This window comes from Phyllostomus hastatus, unplaced genomic scaffold (genome assembly GCF_019186645.2).
Source record: "Phyllostomus hastatus isolate PE091 unplaced genomic scaffold, TTU_PhHast_1.1 phas_scaffold_78, whole genome shotgun sequence".
Taxonomy (NCBI): domain Eukaryota; kingdom Metazoa; phylum Chordata; class Mammalia; order Chiroptera; family Phyllostomidae; genus Phyllostomus; species Phyllostomus hastatus.
In genome coordinates this window covers 69,622,118-69,637,785 of record NW_025334041.1, presented here as the reverse complement: position 1 = coordinate 69,637,785, position 15,668 = coordinate 69,622,118, and positions in this window count along the sequence as shown.

The following is a 15,668-nucleotide window of genomic DNA, read 5'->3' as shown; positions in this document are numbered from 1 at the left end:
TCAGCAGATGCAGAAAAATCATTTGGTAATATGTAACAAATATTTCTGACATGAATTCTCAGCAAACTAAGAATTGATGGGAAGTTCCTCAATCTGGAAGGGCATCTACTAAAACCTACAGCTAACAACATTCTTAATGGCAGAAGACTGATTACTTTCCTCCTAGGACCAGGAACCCTCAAGGTCCTGTTGCACACTGAAGATTCTATCCAGTGCAATACAGTAAGAAACAGAAAGAGGTGCGACCCAGCTTGGAAGTGGAGAAGTAAAGCTGTCCTTATTTACAGATAACATGAGAGTCTATGTAGAAAGTTCTATAGAAACAAAAGCTACTAAGGTGGAAAAAGTGACTTTAGTAAAGATTCAGGATATAAGATTAATGTACAAAAATCAACTATATTTCTGTATACTTGCAGTGAACAATTGGAAATTGAAATTTTAAAGATACCATTTACAATAGTATGAAAAAGTACAAAATACAGGGAAACTGACAGAGATGAACAAGATCTAAACATTACAAAACATTGCTGAGAGAAATTAAAGAGAACCTGAATAGATAGATAATGTGCTCATGACCCAGAAGGCTCAGTACTGTCTAGGTATAAATTCTTAGGAAATTGATCTATAAAGTCCATCTCAGCAGAGTTTTTGGTAGAAATCGACAAATGGATCCTAAAACCTCTATGGAGTTGCAAAGGACTTAGAATAATCACAACAATTCTGCAAAACCAAAGTTGGAGAACTAACAGTGCTTGATTTCAACACTTATTATAAAATTATGATCATCAGGACAGTGGAGTAAAGATAAGCATAAATGTTAATGGAACTTCAGAATGAAGAGTCCAAAAATAGACCCACTCATGTGTGGACCACTGATTTCTGACAAAGTTGTCAAGCAAGGCAGTGGAGAAATGATAGTCTTTTCAACAAATGTTGAGGGAACGCTGGGATATTCACAGGCAAAAAGTGAACTTCAATCCACACCTTATACCATAGACAAAAATTAACTCAAAATAGATCACCATAGATTAATATATCTATAGCTTCTAGAAGAAAACAGAAGAAAATCTTTATGACCTTGGGCTAGGCAGAGATTTCTTAGATACAACACCAAAAGTATAATCCATAAAATAATTGAGGACTTCTGGCCAACATGGAGGCATAGGCAGATACACTTTGCCTCCTTGAACAACCAAAAGAAGGACAACAATAGACTTTAAAACAAAAAATAACCTGAACTTCCAGAAAACTGACCTGTATGGAAGTCCAACAACAAAGGAGTTAAAGAAGAAACATTCATTCAGCCTGCCTGATAGGAGGGGTGGAGACAGGCAACTGGGGTGGAGAGAATGCAAGGCAAGGTGGTGGCTGGAGGACTGGCTGAGTGAGGCAGCAGCTGGCGGTCCCACACTTGAAGGTGGATAAACCAGGAGGAATGACTGGGAAGCAAGACAGACCACATAACCCAGGTTTCCAGTGCAGGAAACTCAGAACCTATGGCTGTAAAATCTTGCAGGGGTTGCAGCAGCGGGAGAGACTCCCAGCCTCACAGGAGAGTTTGTCAGAGAGATCCACAGGGTCCTAGATATACGCAAACCCACACACATGGGTATTAGCACCAGAAGGGCCCAATTTGCCTATGGGTAGCAGGGGAAGTGACTGAAAGCTTGCCAAGAACTGAGCAAGTGGCATTGTTTCCTCTCAGACTCTTCCCCCACATGTAGTGCCACAATGCAGTGACCTGGGTTGCCCCACTCTGGCAAATACCTAAGGCTCTGCCTCTTACTACATAACAGGTGCAACCTAGACCAAAAAATATGGCCCAAATGAAATAACAGATCAAAGCTCCAAAAATAGAACTAAGCAATGAGGCAATAGACAAACTATCAGATACAGAATCAGGATGCTCACAAAAATGGTTGAGTGTGGTCACAAAATAGAGGAAAAATTGAAGGCTATGAAAAGTGAAATGGAGGAAAATGTACAGGGAACCAGTGATGGGAAGGAAACCAGGACTCAGATCAACAGTTTGGAGCAAAAGGAAGAAATAAACATTCAACCAGAACAGAATGCAGAAACAAGAATTCCAAAAAAAATGAGGAGAGGCTTAGGAAGCTCCAGAACAACATTAAATGTTCCAACATCTGAATCATAGAGGTGTCACAAGGAGAAGAAGAAAAGCAAGAAATTGAAAACTTACTTAAAAAAATAATGGAGAACCTCCCCAATCTGGCAAAGGAAAGAGACATCCAGGAAGTCCATGAAGCCCAGAGAGTCCCAAAGAAGTTGGACGTAAGGAGGAACACACTAAGGCACATCATCATTAACTTACCCAAGATTAAAGATAAGGAGAGAATCTGAAAAGCAGCAAGAGAAAAGGAGACGGTAATCTACAAAGGAGTTCCCATGAGACTATCAGCTGATTTCTCTAAAGAAACCTTACTTACAAGAAGGGGCTAGGAGGGAGATGGGGAAGGCTGGGTGGGTGGGTTGGGATGGGAGTGAAAGACAGAAAACTGTACTTGAACAACAACTAAAATAAAAAAAAAAAAAGAAGGGGCTGGAAAGAAATATTCCAAGTCATGAAAGGCAAGGACCTCCATCCAAGATTACTCTATCCAGCAAAGCTATCATCTAGAATGGAAGGGCAGATAAAGTGCTTCCCAGATAAGGTCAAGTTAAAGGAGTTCTTCATCACCAAGCCCTTATGATATGAAATGTTAAAGGGACTTATCTAAGAAAAAAAGATGATAGAAAACATGAACAGTAAAATGACAACAAACTCACAACTACCAACAACTGAACCTAAAAATTACAAAAACAAAAACAAACTAAGCAAACACCTAGAACAGGAACACAATCACAGAAATGGAGATCACATGGTGGGAGGGGGAGGGGAGAAGATGGGGGAAAAGGTACAAGGAATAAGAAGCATAAACGGTAGGTAGAAAATAGACAGGGGAGGTTAAGAACAGTTTAGGAAATGGAGAAGCCAAAGACCTTGTATATATGACCCATGGACATGAACTAAGGGGTGGAGATGCTGATGGGAGGGGGTACAGGGCAGAGGGGAATAAAGGGGAGAAAAAAATGGGACAATTGTAATAGAATAATCAATAGAATATATGTAAAATGATTAATGTTTTATTTCTTAAGCTTAATGTTAAATATTATAAATTTTATTAAAACACTACATACATACTCTGTACATTTTTATATGGTCAATTTCACATTAAATTATTTTAAAATAAAATTATGTTGAAAGAAAAAAATAATTGATCTACTTATTGAAGTCCCTCAAAATAAAACAAAAGCCATTGTTAGAAAATGAAAAAGTAAGCTATAAAGTGGGAGAAAACATTTGCAAATCATATATTTAATAATGCTCGTATCCATGATATGTGAAGAACTCCCAAAACACAGTAAGAAATCAAACAACTCAAATAATGGGCAAAAGGAAGGAATTAAGGAGTACAAATTAATATTATAAAGACTATGTGTGGTGTCAGATTACTAGATTCACTGGGGGATCACCCTGTAAGGTGTATAAAAATTTAATCACTGCTGTACACCTGAAAACTAATATAATATTGCATGTCAATTTTAATTGAAAAGTAAAATTAAAAATAACATTGGCAAAATATTTAAATAGACATATCACCGAAGAAGACGGAAATGACAAACAAGTGTATACAAGATGCTCATTAATGACTAATGATGCATAGTCATTAGAGGGATGCAAATTAAATCACAAGGAGACATCATTATGGAGCAATTAGCATGACTGCAATAAAAAAACTGACCAAAAGAAGCCCAGCTGAGGATGTGGAGCAACTGGAACCCTCCCACACACTGCTAATGGGTTTTTAGAAACAGCAGGGCTGCCCTGATTCAATCTTTTCAAACCCCATTCAAGGAATCACTGTCTTAATTTCTTCCCAGCCCAGTTTCCTCTCTATGGGGTCACTGTACAGCCAGCTTTCCAGCATCACACGGGTCCTTCCAGCAGTTGTGAGCTTTTCATTTCAAGTACCCTAGAGTCCGTCTAGCTGCTTAGAAACCATCTTTCTGGCGTTTTCTGTGAGGCATCAGACTATCAAGTTAGCGTGCTGTGTTCAGGACTACCCAGCCCTTTTAGGTTTGCTCGTTTGCTGGTTGTGAACTGCCTTGAAAGAAGACATCATTTGTGCCCAGCTAAATGAAAGAGAAAAATGGCACTCAACACTTTTGGACAGTTTGTTCTACTAGCAAGTATTTTTTGTTAATCCTCACCTGAGGATATGTTTATTGATTTTAGAGAGAAAGGAGAAAGGAAGGGGGTTGGGGAGAGAGAGCAGGCAGAGAGAGGGAGAGAGAGAACACATCCATGTGAAAGAGCAGAAACAGAAACATCAGATCAGTGGGTTCCCTCTCATAGGCGCCCTGACTGGGATCCAACCCTCACGTTTTGCTAGTATGAGAGGACGGTCCAAGCAACTGAGCCAACGGGCCAGGGTTCTGGACAGTTTTTTGAGGATTAAATACAGCCTCGGGAGTGTCTGCTCCTCAGCACATTTCTGCTTGTTTCTGTCCAAGTCAGAGGCGGGCCCTGCCAGGAAGGACCCGCGCTAAGCTGATAAAACTCAGGCCCTCGCGCCGGGAACCCTGCGGTTTTTCGGTCTTTGGAAGTTCTCCCCGCTGGGCCCCGGGGGAGAGGACTCCCTCCAGGAAGAGGTGCTTTTCCCGCAAGTATCTTCCGTGTCCAGCCCAGGGGAGCAGTTTGCAGTTCGCAGTTCGCATATGCCTAACTGTGAAACCCCAGCACCCAGGTGGGCGCCCAGGCACGCAGGTGGGGCGTGCGGTTCGGGCTGAGCCAGGCTCACAGGTGTGCGCACCTCGTGGTAACCGTCTGCGACCGCGCCCGGAACTTAGACGAACTCAGGCTGCCAGCTCTTCTCTGCTGCCTTTTACTTCCCCTAAAGTAATTCTGACGGGTTTCAGTCTCTCTGAAATGACCAGCAAAGTCTCTAGAGCTAAAGTCAATCAATCGCGGGAAAGACGTGGCGATTATTACTATTATTGTTATCTTCAACCCACAGTCGGTGCATAAACAGAGCGGTCAGTCTGGAAGCCCCCGCGGGGCTGGCCCGAGTCTGCAGAACCAGGTATTTGGGAGTCTGTCCGCTGAGGTTCCAGAGGTGGACCGGATCGCTCCTGACGTCTCTGCAGTGCATTATGCAACCCCAACCCCAGGGTTCCTGTAAGGATGCAGCCCCCAAGCTGTGCCCTGAGAATCTCAGAGAAGCACACAATGCCGGCTCTCAGCCGTTGTCCAATTCCACTTTTAAAAAACTATCAACAGGTTCAGATGCCATTGAGGGGTGGGGGGAGGATTTACCGAAGATTTATAAATGGAGCAATCCACTGGTAAAAATGAAAATCATCACAGTGTTTCGCTGATTGGCAGGATATTTTGTTTTCCTTAGGCAGTGATCCATGTTTGACTTATTAAAATACACCCAATGAAATACATAGATTTCTAAGAACGTCTCCCTAAATATTTGCCAGCTTGCCTCTGTATCACATACCTGGGCGGGCTGCCTCCGCACCCTTCCCTCCAGCTGGGGTCCTGGCTGCTTAGGGCTTTGCTCTCTGTCCTGTCCCCTGAGCCCATCACAGCGCCCCAAACAGGGAAGCCCTGGTACACATCCACTGGGGCCCCGAGCTCTCCGTCTGTAACGTGGGGCAGTGACACCCATCTTACCTCCCTGTATCCTTGTAAGGGTTCCATTTGCGAAGGACGGGAAGGGCGCTGGGGGAGGCAGACCTCCGCCAAGTCCTCTTCCCTCCTGCTCCTCACTCTGCTCATCTATGAAATAAAGGAAAGTACACTTTATTAGTGATGTTTCAATTATTTTACTTTTTAAAAAGTTGGAGTCATTATTACAAAATATTAACAATTGCTAATTAACAATGATTAATGTTAATTAATAATTAACAATTATTCTGGAACATAGGTACTAAGGATTTTGTTATATTATTTTCTGTATTCTTCTGTATCTTTCAAAGTCTACTGCCCCAATAAAAGAAAAGAAGAAAGAAAACAAATTTGAAGACTCTCATGAAATCTGGTCTCTTCCAGTTGGACTTTCTCTGGTTCTGTGCACAGGAAAATGCTCAGTGACCCCGAGTCCTACAGGAACCAGAGGTATTACTGGTATTCATCCTGGTTCTGTTCTTCTGTTGCTGCACCCCACCCCCACCCCCAGCTGTCCAGGGCAGCTGCTTGCCCAGCCAGGCTGTTGACTTGCTGGTGGGATAGGAGTTTTCTAGCTGAAGACAGGTGAGTCCAGGCTGATCTCATTTATACTGCTCTGACTCAATATCATCCACCCTCACCCCAACAGTCCCCACCCAAACAGAAACCTATACCTGTCTAAAGAGAACCCTCCATCTGTAATCATTAGAAATTTGCTTTGTTTAATAAAATCCCAGACTTTCTTGGGCTTAACAAAACTCCATCGCTAGAGAAAGCTCACATTGACACTTCCACTCTAACTTAAAAACAGCCAAACTAAATTAAGTAACAACAACAAAAAGTTGTTCCCCACACAGTGTGCTGTGCTCTTAGCACCACTTTCAGCCTGAAACAATTTCATGCTTGAGTTATTAACTTATGAAAATAGGCACAAAAGGGGAAAAATGTGAACAGATCCTCGGCTATATTATTAGTCAGTGCTACAGCTGAGTGCATTCCGCACAAAGGCGTGTTATTCTGCCCGAGTATCTTGGTTTTGAACAAAATGTAGCTCACTAATGGGTTATGCCTCATATAGCTTTTTGTAATCATTACGTTGCCATTCTCTGTAATTTATCCTGTTTTTCATTAGGAGTGTGTGTGCTAGGTGGCAGGCACTCAGGCACACTCACACACACAACAGGCAAAACACACACACACACACACACACACACACATCTTTTAAGCCTCCTTTAGTTCATGGCTGAACAGAAAGGTCATGGAGCTGCCCATCATTTTAGGAAACCCCGCTGTATTGATAAAAATAATATCTGGAAACCAGAGTGGTGGATGGATATGAATGCAGAGTCTGAAAAACTGGTGAATTGGGGGTAGCAACCTGAGTAAACCAAGGGAATCTAGAAACCATCTGAAGAAGCTGGAGACAGAGTGGGAGGTTCTGACCCACCTGAGCCTGTCCCTTTACTCGGGAGAGCAGCGCTGGACTCGGACCTCCTGGAGAGAGGCACCTGGTCACTGGCAGAGGGCTCTCAATGCCCTGGACTATGGCAAGATTCCAGCAACGGCCCTCTCTTCCAGAGGTTTCTGACCTGGGCTTACTGGTGTTGCCACAGGTGAGTTGAAGAATGAAGGAGGCAAGTTTTGGGTTTACTTGTTTGGGCTTCTGTAATAGAAGTCAAGTCCTTGAGTGTTTACTTCTGAAAAAAATTACAACTAAAATAGCAGGTAAGGTAATAATCAGGTGAAAGAAACATGGAGGACACCTGGAAACCCTGAAGAAGAAGATGGTTTTCAAAACAAGGGTGAATCACTAGCATGGTCCGCATAAGACTGGGGATCCAGAAAGAGCCCCCCGCCACCAGAGCAGGGCGTCTCCCTGCAATTCTTAGCTGGCAGGAGAAGCCTTGGGCCTCCTCCCCACGGGTTAGGATGGTGGGCTCTCCCCCAGACCCTGGCCACCCAGGAGGGGAGTGATTGGGAACCAAATGTGCTTTTTAACTTCTTTGAAATGTGAATGACTCTTGATTGTGTTCTTTCCTCCTTTTTAAGACGCATGCGGTGACCCTGGATCGCTGGCTCGGTTGGTCTGGAGCTTTCTCCCCCTGTGCCGGGGCTGAGGCTCCGTCCCTGTCAGGGCACCTGCATGGATGGCTGTCAGTGTTTCTCTCCCTCCCTCCCCCCCCTCTCTAAAACTCAATCAATAAAAATTAAATAAAAAAGACATGTGCACTCTGCCAGAGGTCCTCTCCTGTTGGGTGCCCTTCTTGCAAAGACCAATCTGCTGGCTCCGCCTCCAGCCTGGGTGCCCCCCAGGGCTCAGAGCCCCAGAGCCCCAAGTGCATCTCCAGGGGCCCAGCTCTTGTGAAAGCACAGGGGTGCCCGTGATTACTTTCAGCCTGAATGTCCTGTTAGGTGCTAAGCCACACAGGCATGGAGAGATCCTCAGACACTGGGTCCTGCAGAAGCGACCAGGCCGGACACACTTCAGGAAGACCAAACTCTCAGAAGATCTGCCCAGCTCTGCCTTCACCCTTCTTTTCCTGGAGACACACTGGGGCAAAGAGGCACACTGAGGCCCCAGGCCTCATGGTCAGGTGGCGTGGGTTCTCCAAGCTGGCACTGGATCCCTGAGGCTCATGTGCCTTAATAGCCCCGGTCCCAATGCCAGGGTGCTGTCAGAGGGATGGCGGCCTGCAGGCTGCAGGAAGACTGCCCAGAGGCCACTGAGGTGGCACCTAGTGCCAGCCACTGGGGAACCGCAGGCCAGTGGGACAGTTCTGGACTCCAGAGGCACAGATTGAGAGACTGGCCCGAGATGCCCCGAGGGCACACTCCCAAAGATGGCTACAGGCTGTGACAGAGACCTGGGTGGCCTGATGGAATGAACTCTGTCAGGTGGGAAATGGGACAGTGGAGAGAGGGACATTCTTGAGAACAAAAATTCAAACCTGGGAAGCAGCCTGGCTCATCTCACCCCCTCCTAGTTGTCACCTCTCTCCCTGAGCCCATGCACCTGTCTATGAGACCTGTGTCATGGGCAGACCTTCTCCTGTTTTCATTTTTGCCACCTTCATCATTTTAAGTGCATGGTCCAGGAGAGTTGAGTGCGTGAGCGTTGTTATGTAACAGACCCCTGAACTCTTTCCATCTTGCAAACCGGGAACTCCGTCCTCATTCAACTTTAATTCCCCATTCTCACCTGCCCCAGCCCTGATACTCACCATTCTTCCTCCTGTTTCTACAAATCCAACTACTTTAAGAACCTCATATAGGTGGAATTATACAGTCGTTGTCCGTCTGTGCCTGGTTTCTGTCCTGAAGACTCATCCATGTTGTAGCATGTGTCAGAATTGCCTTCTTTTTAAAGCTAAATAATATTCCATCATATGCATGCACCACATTTTGCTTATCCATTCAGTTGTGGATGAACACGTGGGTCGCTTCCACCTTTCGGCTATTATGAATTATGCTGCCACGCACGTGGGTATGCAAATATCTCTTCGAGATCTTGCTTTTAATCCTATTGGCTACATACCCAGAAGAGGAATCTGGATCATATGGTAGTTCTATTTTTAACTTTTTGAGGAACTACCACACTGTTTTCCACAGCAGCTGCACCATTTTACATTCCCACCGACAGTAATGAAGGTTCCAGCTTGTGCCCATCCTCGCAACACTTGTTTTCTGTTTTTCTTCTTAGAGTTGCCATCCCAATCTGTGAGAGGAGATCTCTCATCACAGTTTTTACTTGCATTTTCCTAATTCTTAGTGATGTCGACCACTGTTGGCCGTTTGTATATATGTCATATTTGGAGAAGTGTCTAAGTTGTTTGCCCATTTTAATTTTTTATATTTTTAAATCCTTACCCAAGTGTATGTTGATTGACTTTGGAGAAAAAGGAAGAGAGAGAAAAAGAGAAAAACATGACCAGTTGCTTGCTGCATGCTCCCCAACCAAGGACCAAACCCGTAGCCCAGGCCTATGACCTGACTGGGACTCAAGCCCCGGACCCGCTGGTGCATGGGACAACATTGTAACCAACTGAGCTACCCAGCCAGGGAACTCTGCCCATTTTTTAAGTCAGATTGCTTGTTTTTTATTGTGGTTGAGTTGTAGGAGTTCTTTTATATCCTCCTCCTATATTTTTTCCAGCTGAAAAAAATGAATGGGTCCAAGAGCTGGATAACTTGCTTGTGGGAGCCTTCGGCCAGGGCGGGGAAAGGCAGCAGCTAGATCGAGCTACAGCCCATCTTCCCAGCCCCACGGTCTCCAAAAACACTGCCTATCCAACGCACACCCTGTGTTCACAGCCTCGTGAGCCAAATAGCTGTTTGAAGACCAATGACAAACACTGGCTGTGGAGAACTCTGAAGCAAGTAATAGCCACTTGAATGACAGTTCCACTTTTTCCTTCTTGCCCTCCAAAGAAGAGCAGAGAGAAAAGGCTGTTCATGGAAAAATAAATTTAAATGGATCAGCGCTGGGCAACCATTTGCACATCTGTTCTTAACAGGTTTCAGCTGAAACTACTGAACGTATACATAGATCTGTTTATGTGGAACCAGTTAAATATGATAAGATTACAACTTGGAGGGTGACTATGGATTTGGTGGGAAAAAACCACCCTCTGCACTCGGCGTCCACACATGCTCCTCGTGTTTTACCACAGATGTTGCTGAGGGACTCAGATTTGCTGCGAGTTAAAAAGATCTTCATTATACGAGATTAGTTACAAACAAACTCAAGATGTCCCACCAGCCTTTCTGCAGCACATAACTCCTGCCTGGCCTCCAATCTGGGCCAAGTCCTTTGTTATCAGAAAGGGGGCCGCAGCTGGGGAATCACTTGTTTCTGAGTAATTCTGTCTTCACTCCCCCGACAAGCTGCTTAGGAGGAAGACGGTATGCAGGCTGCTTGCACGTGGGACCCAGTTGTCTGCTCTGTGGTCTTCAGAGATGCCCAAGGACAGCAGTGTCCCCTGAGAACCCGCGGGCAGCTAGAGGCCGAGACTGCTGTGGCCTGTTTCTGGCGGCACTGTGTGCTTTCATGAGCTTGTCTTATGTAGCACTTGCAACTACCCTGCGAGGCCACAGGCACCCATTCAAGAGATGAGAAGGCTGAGGCTCTAGGGTGACTTGCCCGAGGTCACACCGACAGTAAGGAATGAGGTGCTCCAAAGGAACGAAGTTTTCCCTCCTGTCTGAGAATCCGGTGGGGCAAGGCCACTGCACAGACCCACACAGCAGCCAGTGGAAAGGGAAGGGGAGGGCAGTGGGCGTGGCTAGTAAGCAGCTTTAGCTATTGATGCTGGGGGTGGGGGTGCAGACATGTGGGCCCAGACCTTTTTGTTTTTGTAAAGAGAGCCAAAAATTGCTGGAGTTTTTACACATTGGCTCAGGTATTAAACACAAACAAAATAAAACAAAAAGTAAAACCCACTGTGGGGTCCTGGGTGCTGCTGGAAGTGGGAAGAAGGGATTGCATTGGCTTGGCTCCCTCTCCAGGTAGGGACTGGGGGTTTGACTCTCAGGATACTTGTCTCCCAGTGTAGAGGCCTCTGTCACAGGTGACGGGCCCCATAGCTCAGCACCCTGGTCCCTGGCTCCCTTCTAAAGCCTCTTCTTGCATCTTCTCAGGACTCCTGACCTCGCCTCCAGGGCACTGTGAACATGCACTCATCTATAAACACTTATCTAAGAATTTATCTCTACAAAGTGACATCAGTGGATAAAACACACCACCGGAATAGCAGTCACATCAACATCTGACAACGTCGCCCCACCCTGGAGGCTGGGCTGTGATTGGGAAGGTTCTCATTCCTGCGGACCCCATGCTGTGAAAATGTACCTATGTTTGTTCATTGAAAATTATTATTTTAATGAGCAGCCTAGTGGAAAATAATTGTGAATGACAACTTTATTACACGGGGATTTTTAGAACAAAGAATATATTACTCATGCTCTATGACTTGTTTGATGATACTAAATTTTAATTTAAAAATGTTAATGTGTTAGATTGATGACAAGCAAGTGTGACATTGATGCTTTAGAGAAATCAGGAAGGCAAAATATGGTTGTCAGGCTGCCTCAGCGATCTCTTCAATGTTACTTCATATTCGTCTTCTCTCTCTGTCCTTTTTTTCATTTGAAATGTTCGGTCTCAGACAAGGGAGGGCGTACTCCAAGCTGTTAGACCTCCGATGGGGAGGCTGGTAAAACTGGAGGAGGCTCTCTGGGGGCCTCACATGTCATCTTGTGCAAAGCAGCAGCTGTTGTCTCAAAGGCCCCTCGAAGTGGCTACTGGCCCAGGCCACCTAGGAAGCCCTTTAAAAGGGTCAGTTTTTCTGAGCAAAAAACGTACAGCTGCTTTTGTGTGATTGGTCCAAGGTCATCGTTGTAGGCCTGATAACTAGGAATAAATGATTTTGAAGCAATAGATGAAAGGGTGTAGGGGCTGGCACTGAATGTTAAACTCAGCCCAAGTTTTGCTAGTTGTAAGAATTTTCTCCTGAGATGACTCAATAATTGAATAGAAAAATACGAGTGTATCAGTGCATTAGTTAAAGAAAGGTGATCTAAAACAGGCAAAAGTGGTCTGCTTCCTGTTCCAACATGTCCTGAAGCTCTGTGAAAGAGGAGCCATCTTGCCCCAAGCACAGAGCCCAGGGTTGTGGCCTTGGGGCCCACATGCAAAGGAAGCAGCTGCCCTGTGTCTCGGAAGCAGCTGCCCTGTGTCTCGGGAGCATGACTCACACCTGGGGCAAAGGAGCAGACTATGGGGCGCTGGTGGGGCTGGGGTCTCAGGGATGATGGGGCCAGTCTCACGGTGTGGCACCTGGAGCATCTGTTCCCTCCCTGAGAGAACGGATGTGCGGGAGTGGGCTGCAGAGTTAATCACGCGCCAGAGTAGTGCTGTGACCTTCCCTGAGAAAGACACCAGGATGCAGTCAGAGTCCAGGCTCCAACCGTGGACACAGAGCAGCAAATGCAAAGGCCAGGCAGCTGGACGAGGGCAGTGCAGGTGGGTGAGCCACAGCAGTGACACAGGGGAGGTGCGGCACCCAGGGAGCAGGATGGATTCTGCTCTAGGAACAAGAGGAAGTCACTCTCGGGTTCCAAGCAGGAGAGAAACATAGCACAGTGAGCATTTTCCAAAGACCCCACTGGCTTCCGAGCACAGTCTAGAGTGGTGAGAGGCAATGGATGGGAGGCCGGAGGATTGGACCCACGATGCCTTTCAGGAGAGGAGGGCGAAGGGAGGGTCTACAGACAAGGCTTCTGACCCTTGGTGAGCTCATTGGGTAAAGGACTCAGTAATTCCTACCTGTCAGAGCCGTGTGAGGGGTGGAAATGGTGCATTCGGCCTGGCCCACAGCAGGTACCCTGGCAGTGAGGGGATGATGCACTTGTATTGCTCCTTGGTCCCCAAGGGCAGAGGGAAGAGGCATCTGTCTTCAGCAGGGCTCCCTCTGACCTCTGCCCCCAGTAAAGTGGGAAGTAGGGCCTGGGAGGGATGGGCGACGGGGCGGGTACCCATTTTTCTTTCTGAGAAATCATGTGCATATCCACAAGCAACACAGTGATGCAATGAACTTCCAGGTTCTTAAAAACAGTTTGATGGCTATGAAAAGGAAGTTCACAGGGTGCTAACGTGGACCGGCTAAAACATCAACATTGTGAAGCCCACTGTGGCCTGTGGTCACGTGACTCCCCAGCGTGCAGCAGGTGAGCTGGCCCAGAGTCTGCCTTTCAGGCGGGGATCCCTGTGTCCGTCCCTGCTGCGCCTGTGCCCGGTCACCAGCACTCATGCCTGGAGAAGCAGGGCAGAGTGGGTGAAGGTAGCAGGGTTCCCACTTCAGGTTGAATATGCACTTCTGAGCTCGTTCTGGACTGTGCATACGGGCAGCACTGGCTCCCCATGGTCATCACAAGAGGAGACACTTGTGAAGTTTACCAACAAGGGAAACTGGGTGCTACCCGTGGGCTCTTCCCACTGGCTGGGAGGGCTCCCTGGAGGAGGTGGTTGTCAGCTGTGTGAGGATAAGGAGGGGTTAGGGGTTTCTCAGCTCAGGGTGCAGTTTGGAGAAGGGCATATGACCAGCTTTCTCTGAGCCAGCACATTTTCCAGTCTAAATATAGCCCAAGATGACCCAAGATGTTTTCCCCTAGCAAGGAGACCTGTGGTTCTTTCTGTATTTTCCAGCATTTCTGTCATTGCTGAAAGATAAACATTGCTGCAAGAAACCCCAGGCTCTTCATTCCCAGCCCCTGAGCCCATGGGCCCGAGTCATGAAGAGGGCTGCCAACCCCCTTTTGGGAGGCTGTCCTGCCCCATTCAAGGGTTTCCTCTGGCTCCCACCCGTCAGCGGATGCCTGCCTGTGTTGTCTGCCTGCCCACTTCGTCCAGCAGAGTGAATCAAGCCTCCATTTACCCAGGAGGGGTCACTGTCACCCAAGCTGGCAGTGAGAGAGACGCTTCTTCCACCCGTGGGTCGGCTCACCTCCGGCATCCACAGCTTTCACTGGACAGTCTCCCCTCGGAACCCCGGCTGCAACATTGAGCGTATCCTTCTCTTATCCTTCTCTCATATCCAGGAGGTACAGCACATACACCTTTTGGAAAGTGGGTGCCTGCTGTGGGCCTTGGGTGCAATGGTGACACTGGGCTCTGAGAGCCTTCGTCGCTTGCTGGCAAGTGACAGGACAGTTTTCTGAATCTGAGTGGGGCCCTGCCAATTACTGTGCAAACTCTTCTGGAGAAGTTCACGTTTCCAGAGGCCTTGCTGTTAACCCCACCACTGCTTTGCAGACAGGGTTTCGTTGCATTGGGGGCATATGCGGAGATGCTTATGGGAGACACACAGGTGGTGCTTCTCTTCAAAGGGTTAATGACTGGATATGAAGGCAGTCACGTTAAGTTATACACAGTGAACAGTGAGCAAACCAGGCAAGAAAAACAAAAGGAACACAGAGAGAAAAAAACCCATGGACGCACTCCCCTTCCCCCCGCCCTCCCCCCACCTCCCGAAACACCGCTGCACACACAGACCACAGATCCGGGCATAGTCAAATCTGGCACAGACACTGCAGCAAAGAAAGAAAACATATCAAGTTACGCAGAGTCCCGTCCGGGTTTGGGCCCCGGCCCCTGCGCACAATGCTTGTGGAAGAGAAGAAGGCGGGTGCTGTCCAAACGCACACACGCCAGCTTTGCTTTTCTTCCAGGTCTTTGCTGGCCTGGCCTAGTCAGCAACCAATTCCCTCTCCTGCAGGTGGAAACAGATAAAACAAACCGAGAGGGTGTAATGGGTGGCAGGAAACCTTTCTTTCAAAAGCTGATCCACCTCTAGAGAGGAAACATGCAAGTACTTTGCACTGGACAGTAATCTGTTTTCTCAGGGCAGCAGGAGAGGCCCAGTGGCCAGGGTAAATACAGCAGCATGTGTGGGGCTTTTGTCAGGGAGAGCTGAGGGGAAGTTTGAAAAGACCACTTCCTATACACTGCTTCAACCAGGAGTGAGCCATCAATCTTGCAGGCTGGGGGCACTGTGGAAAAAGCCAGTGGGGAGAGGCAGCTGTAAGGGAGAAACCTAAGCCACAGGTGCTCGCTGGTGACCCCCTCTTCCTGCAGGCCAGCTCACCTGGCTGAGAGGCTGCTATGCTCAAAGCTCACAAGTGGGGAGGGCAGGCCTGGACTTCTGAAATGCAACTCCGGAGGGGCTCAGCCGCTGCTCTGAGCAGCTGGACAGGCAGGCAGGCTCAGGCAGGCTGCCAGTGAGGCCTGGCAGAGCCTCTGCTGTGTGCAGAGTGGGGCCCTGGGAAGGCCAGGCATGTTTTAGTCATCAGACACTGTCCCTGCCAGCAGGCACTTAGGATACCCGAGGAGATGAGACCGCAGACAGCATTAGTCATCAGAATGACAATTCCTTTG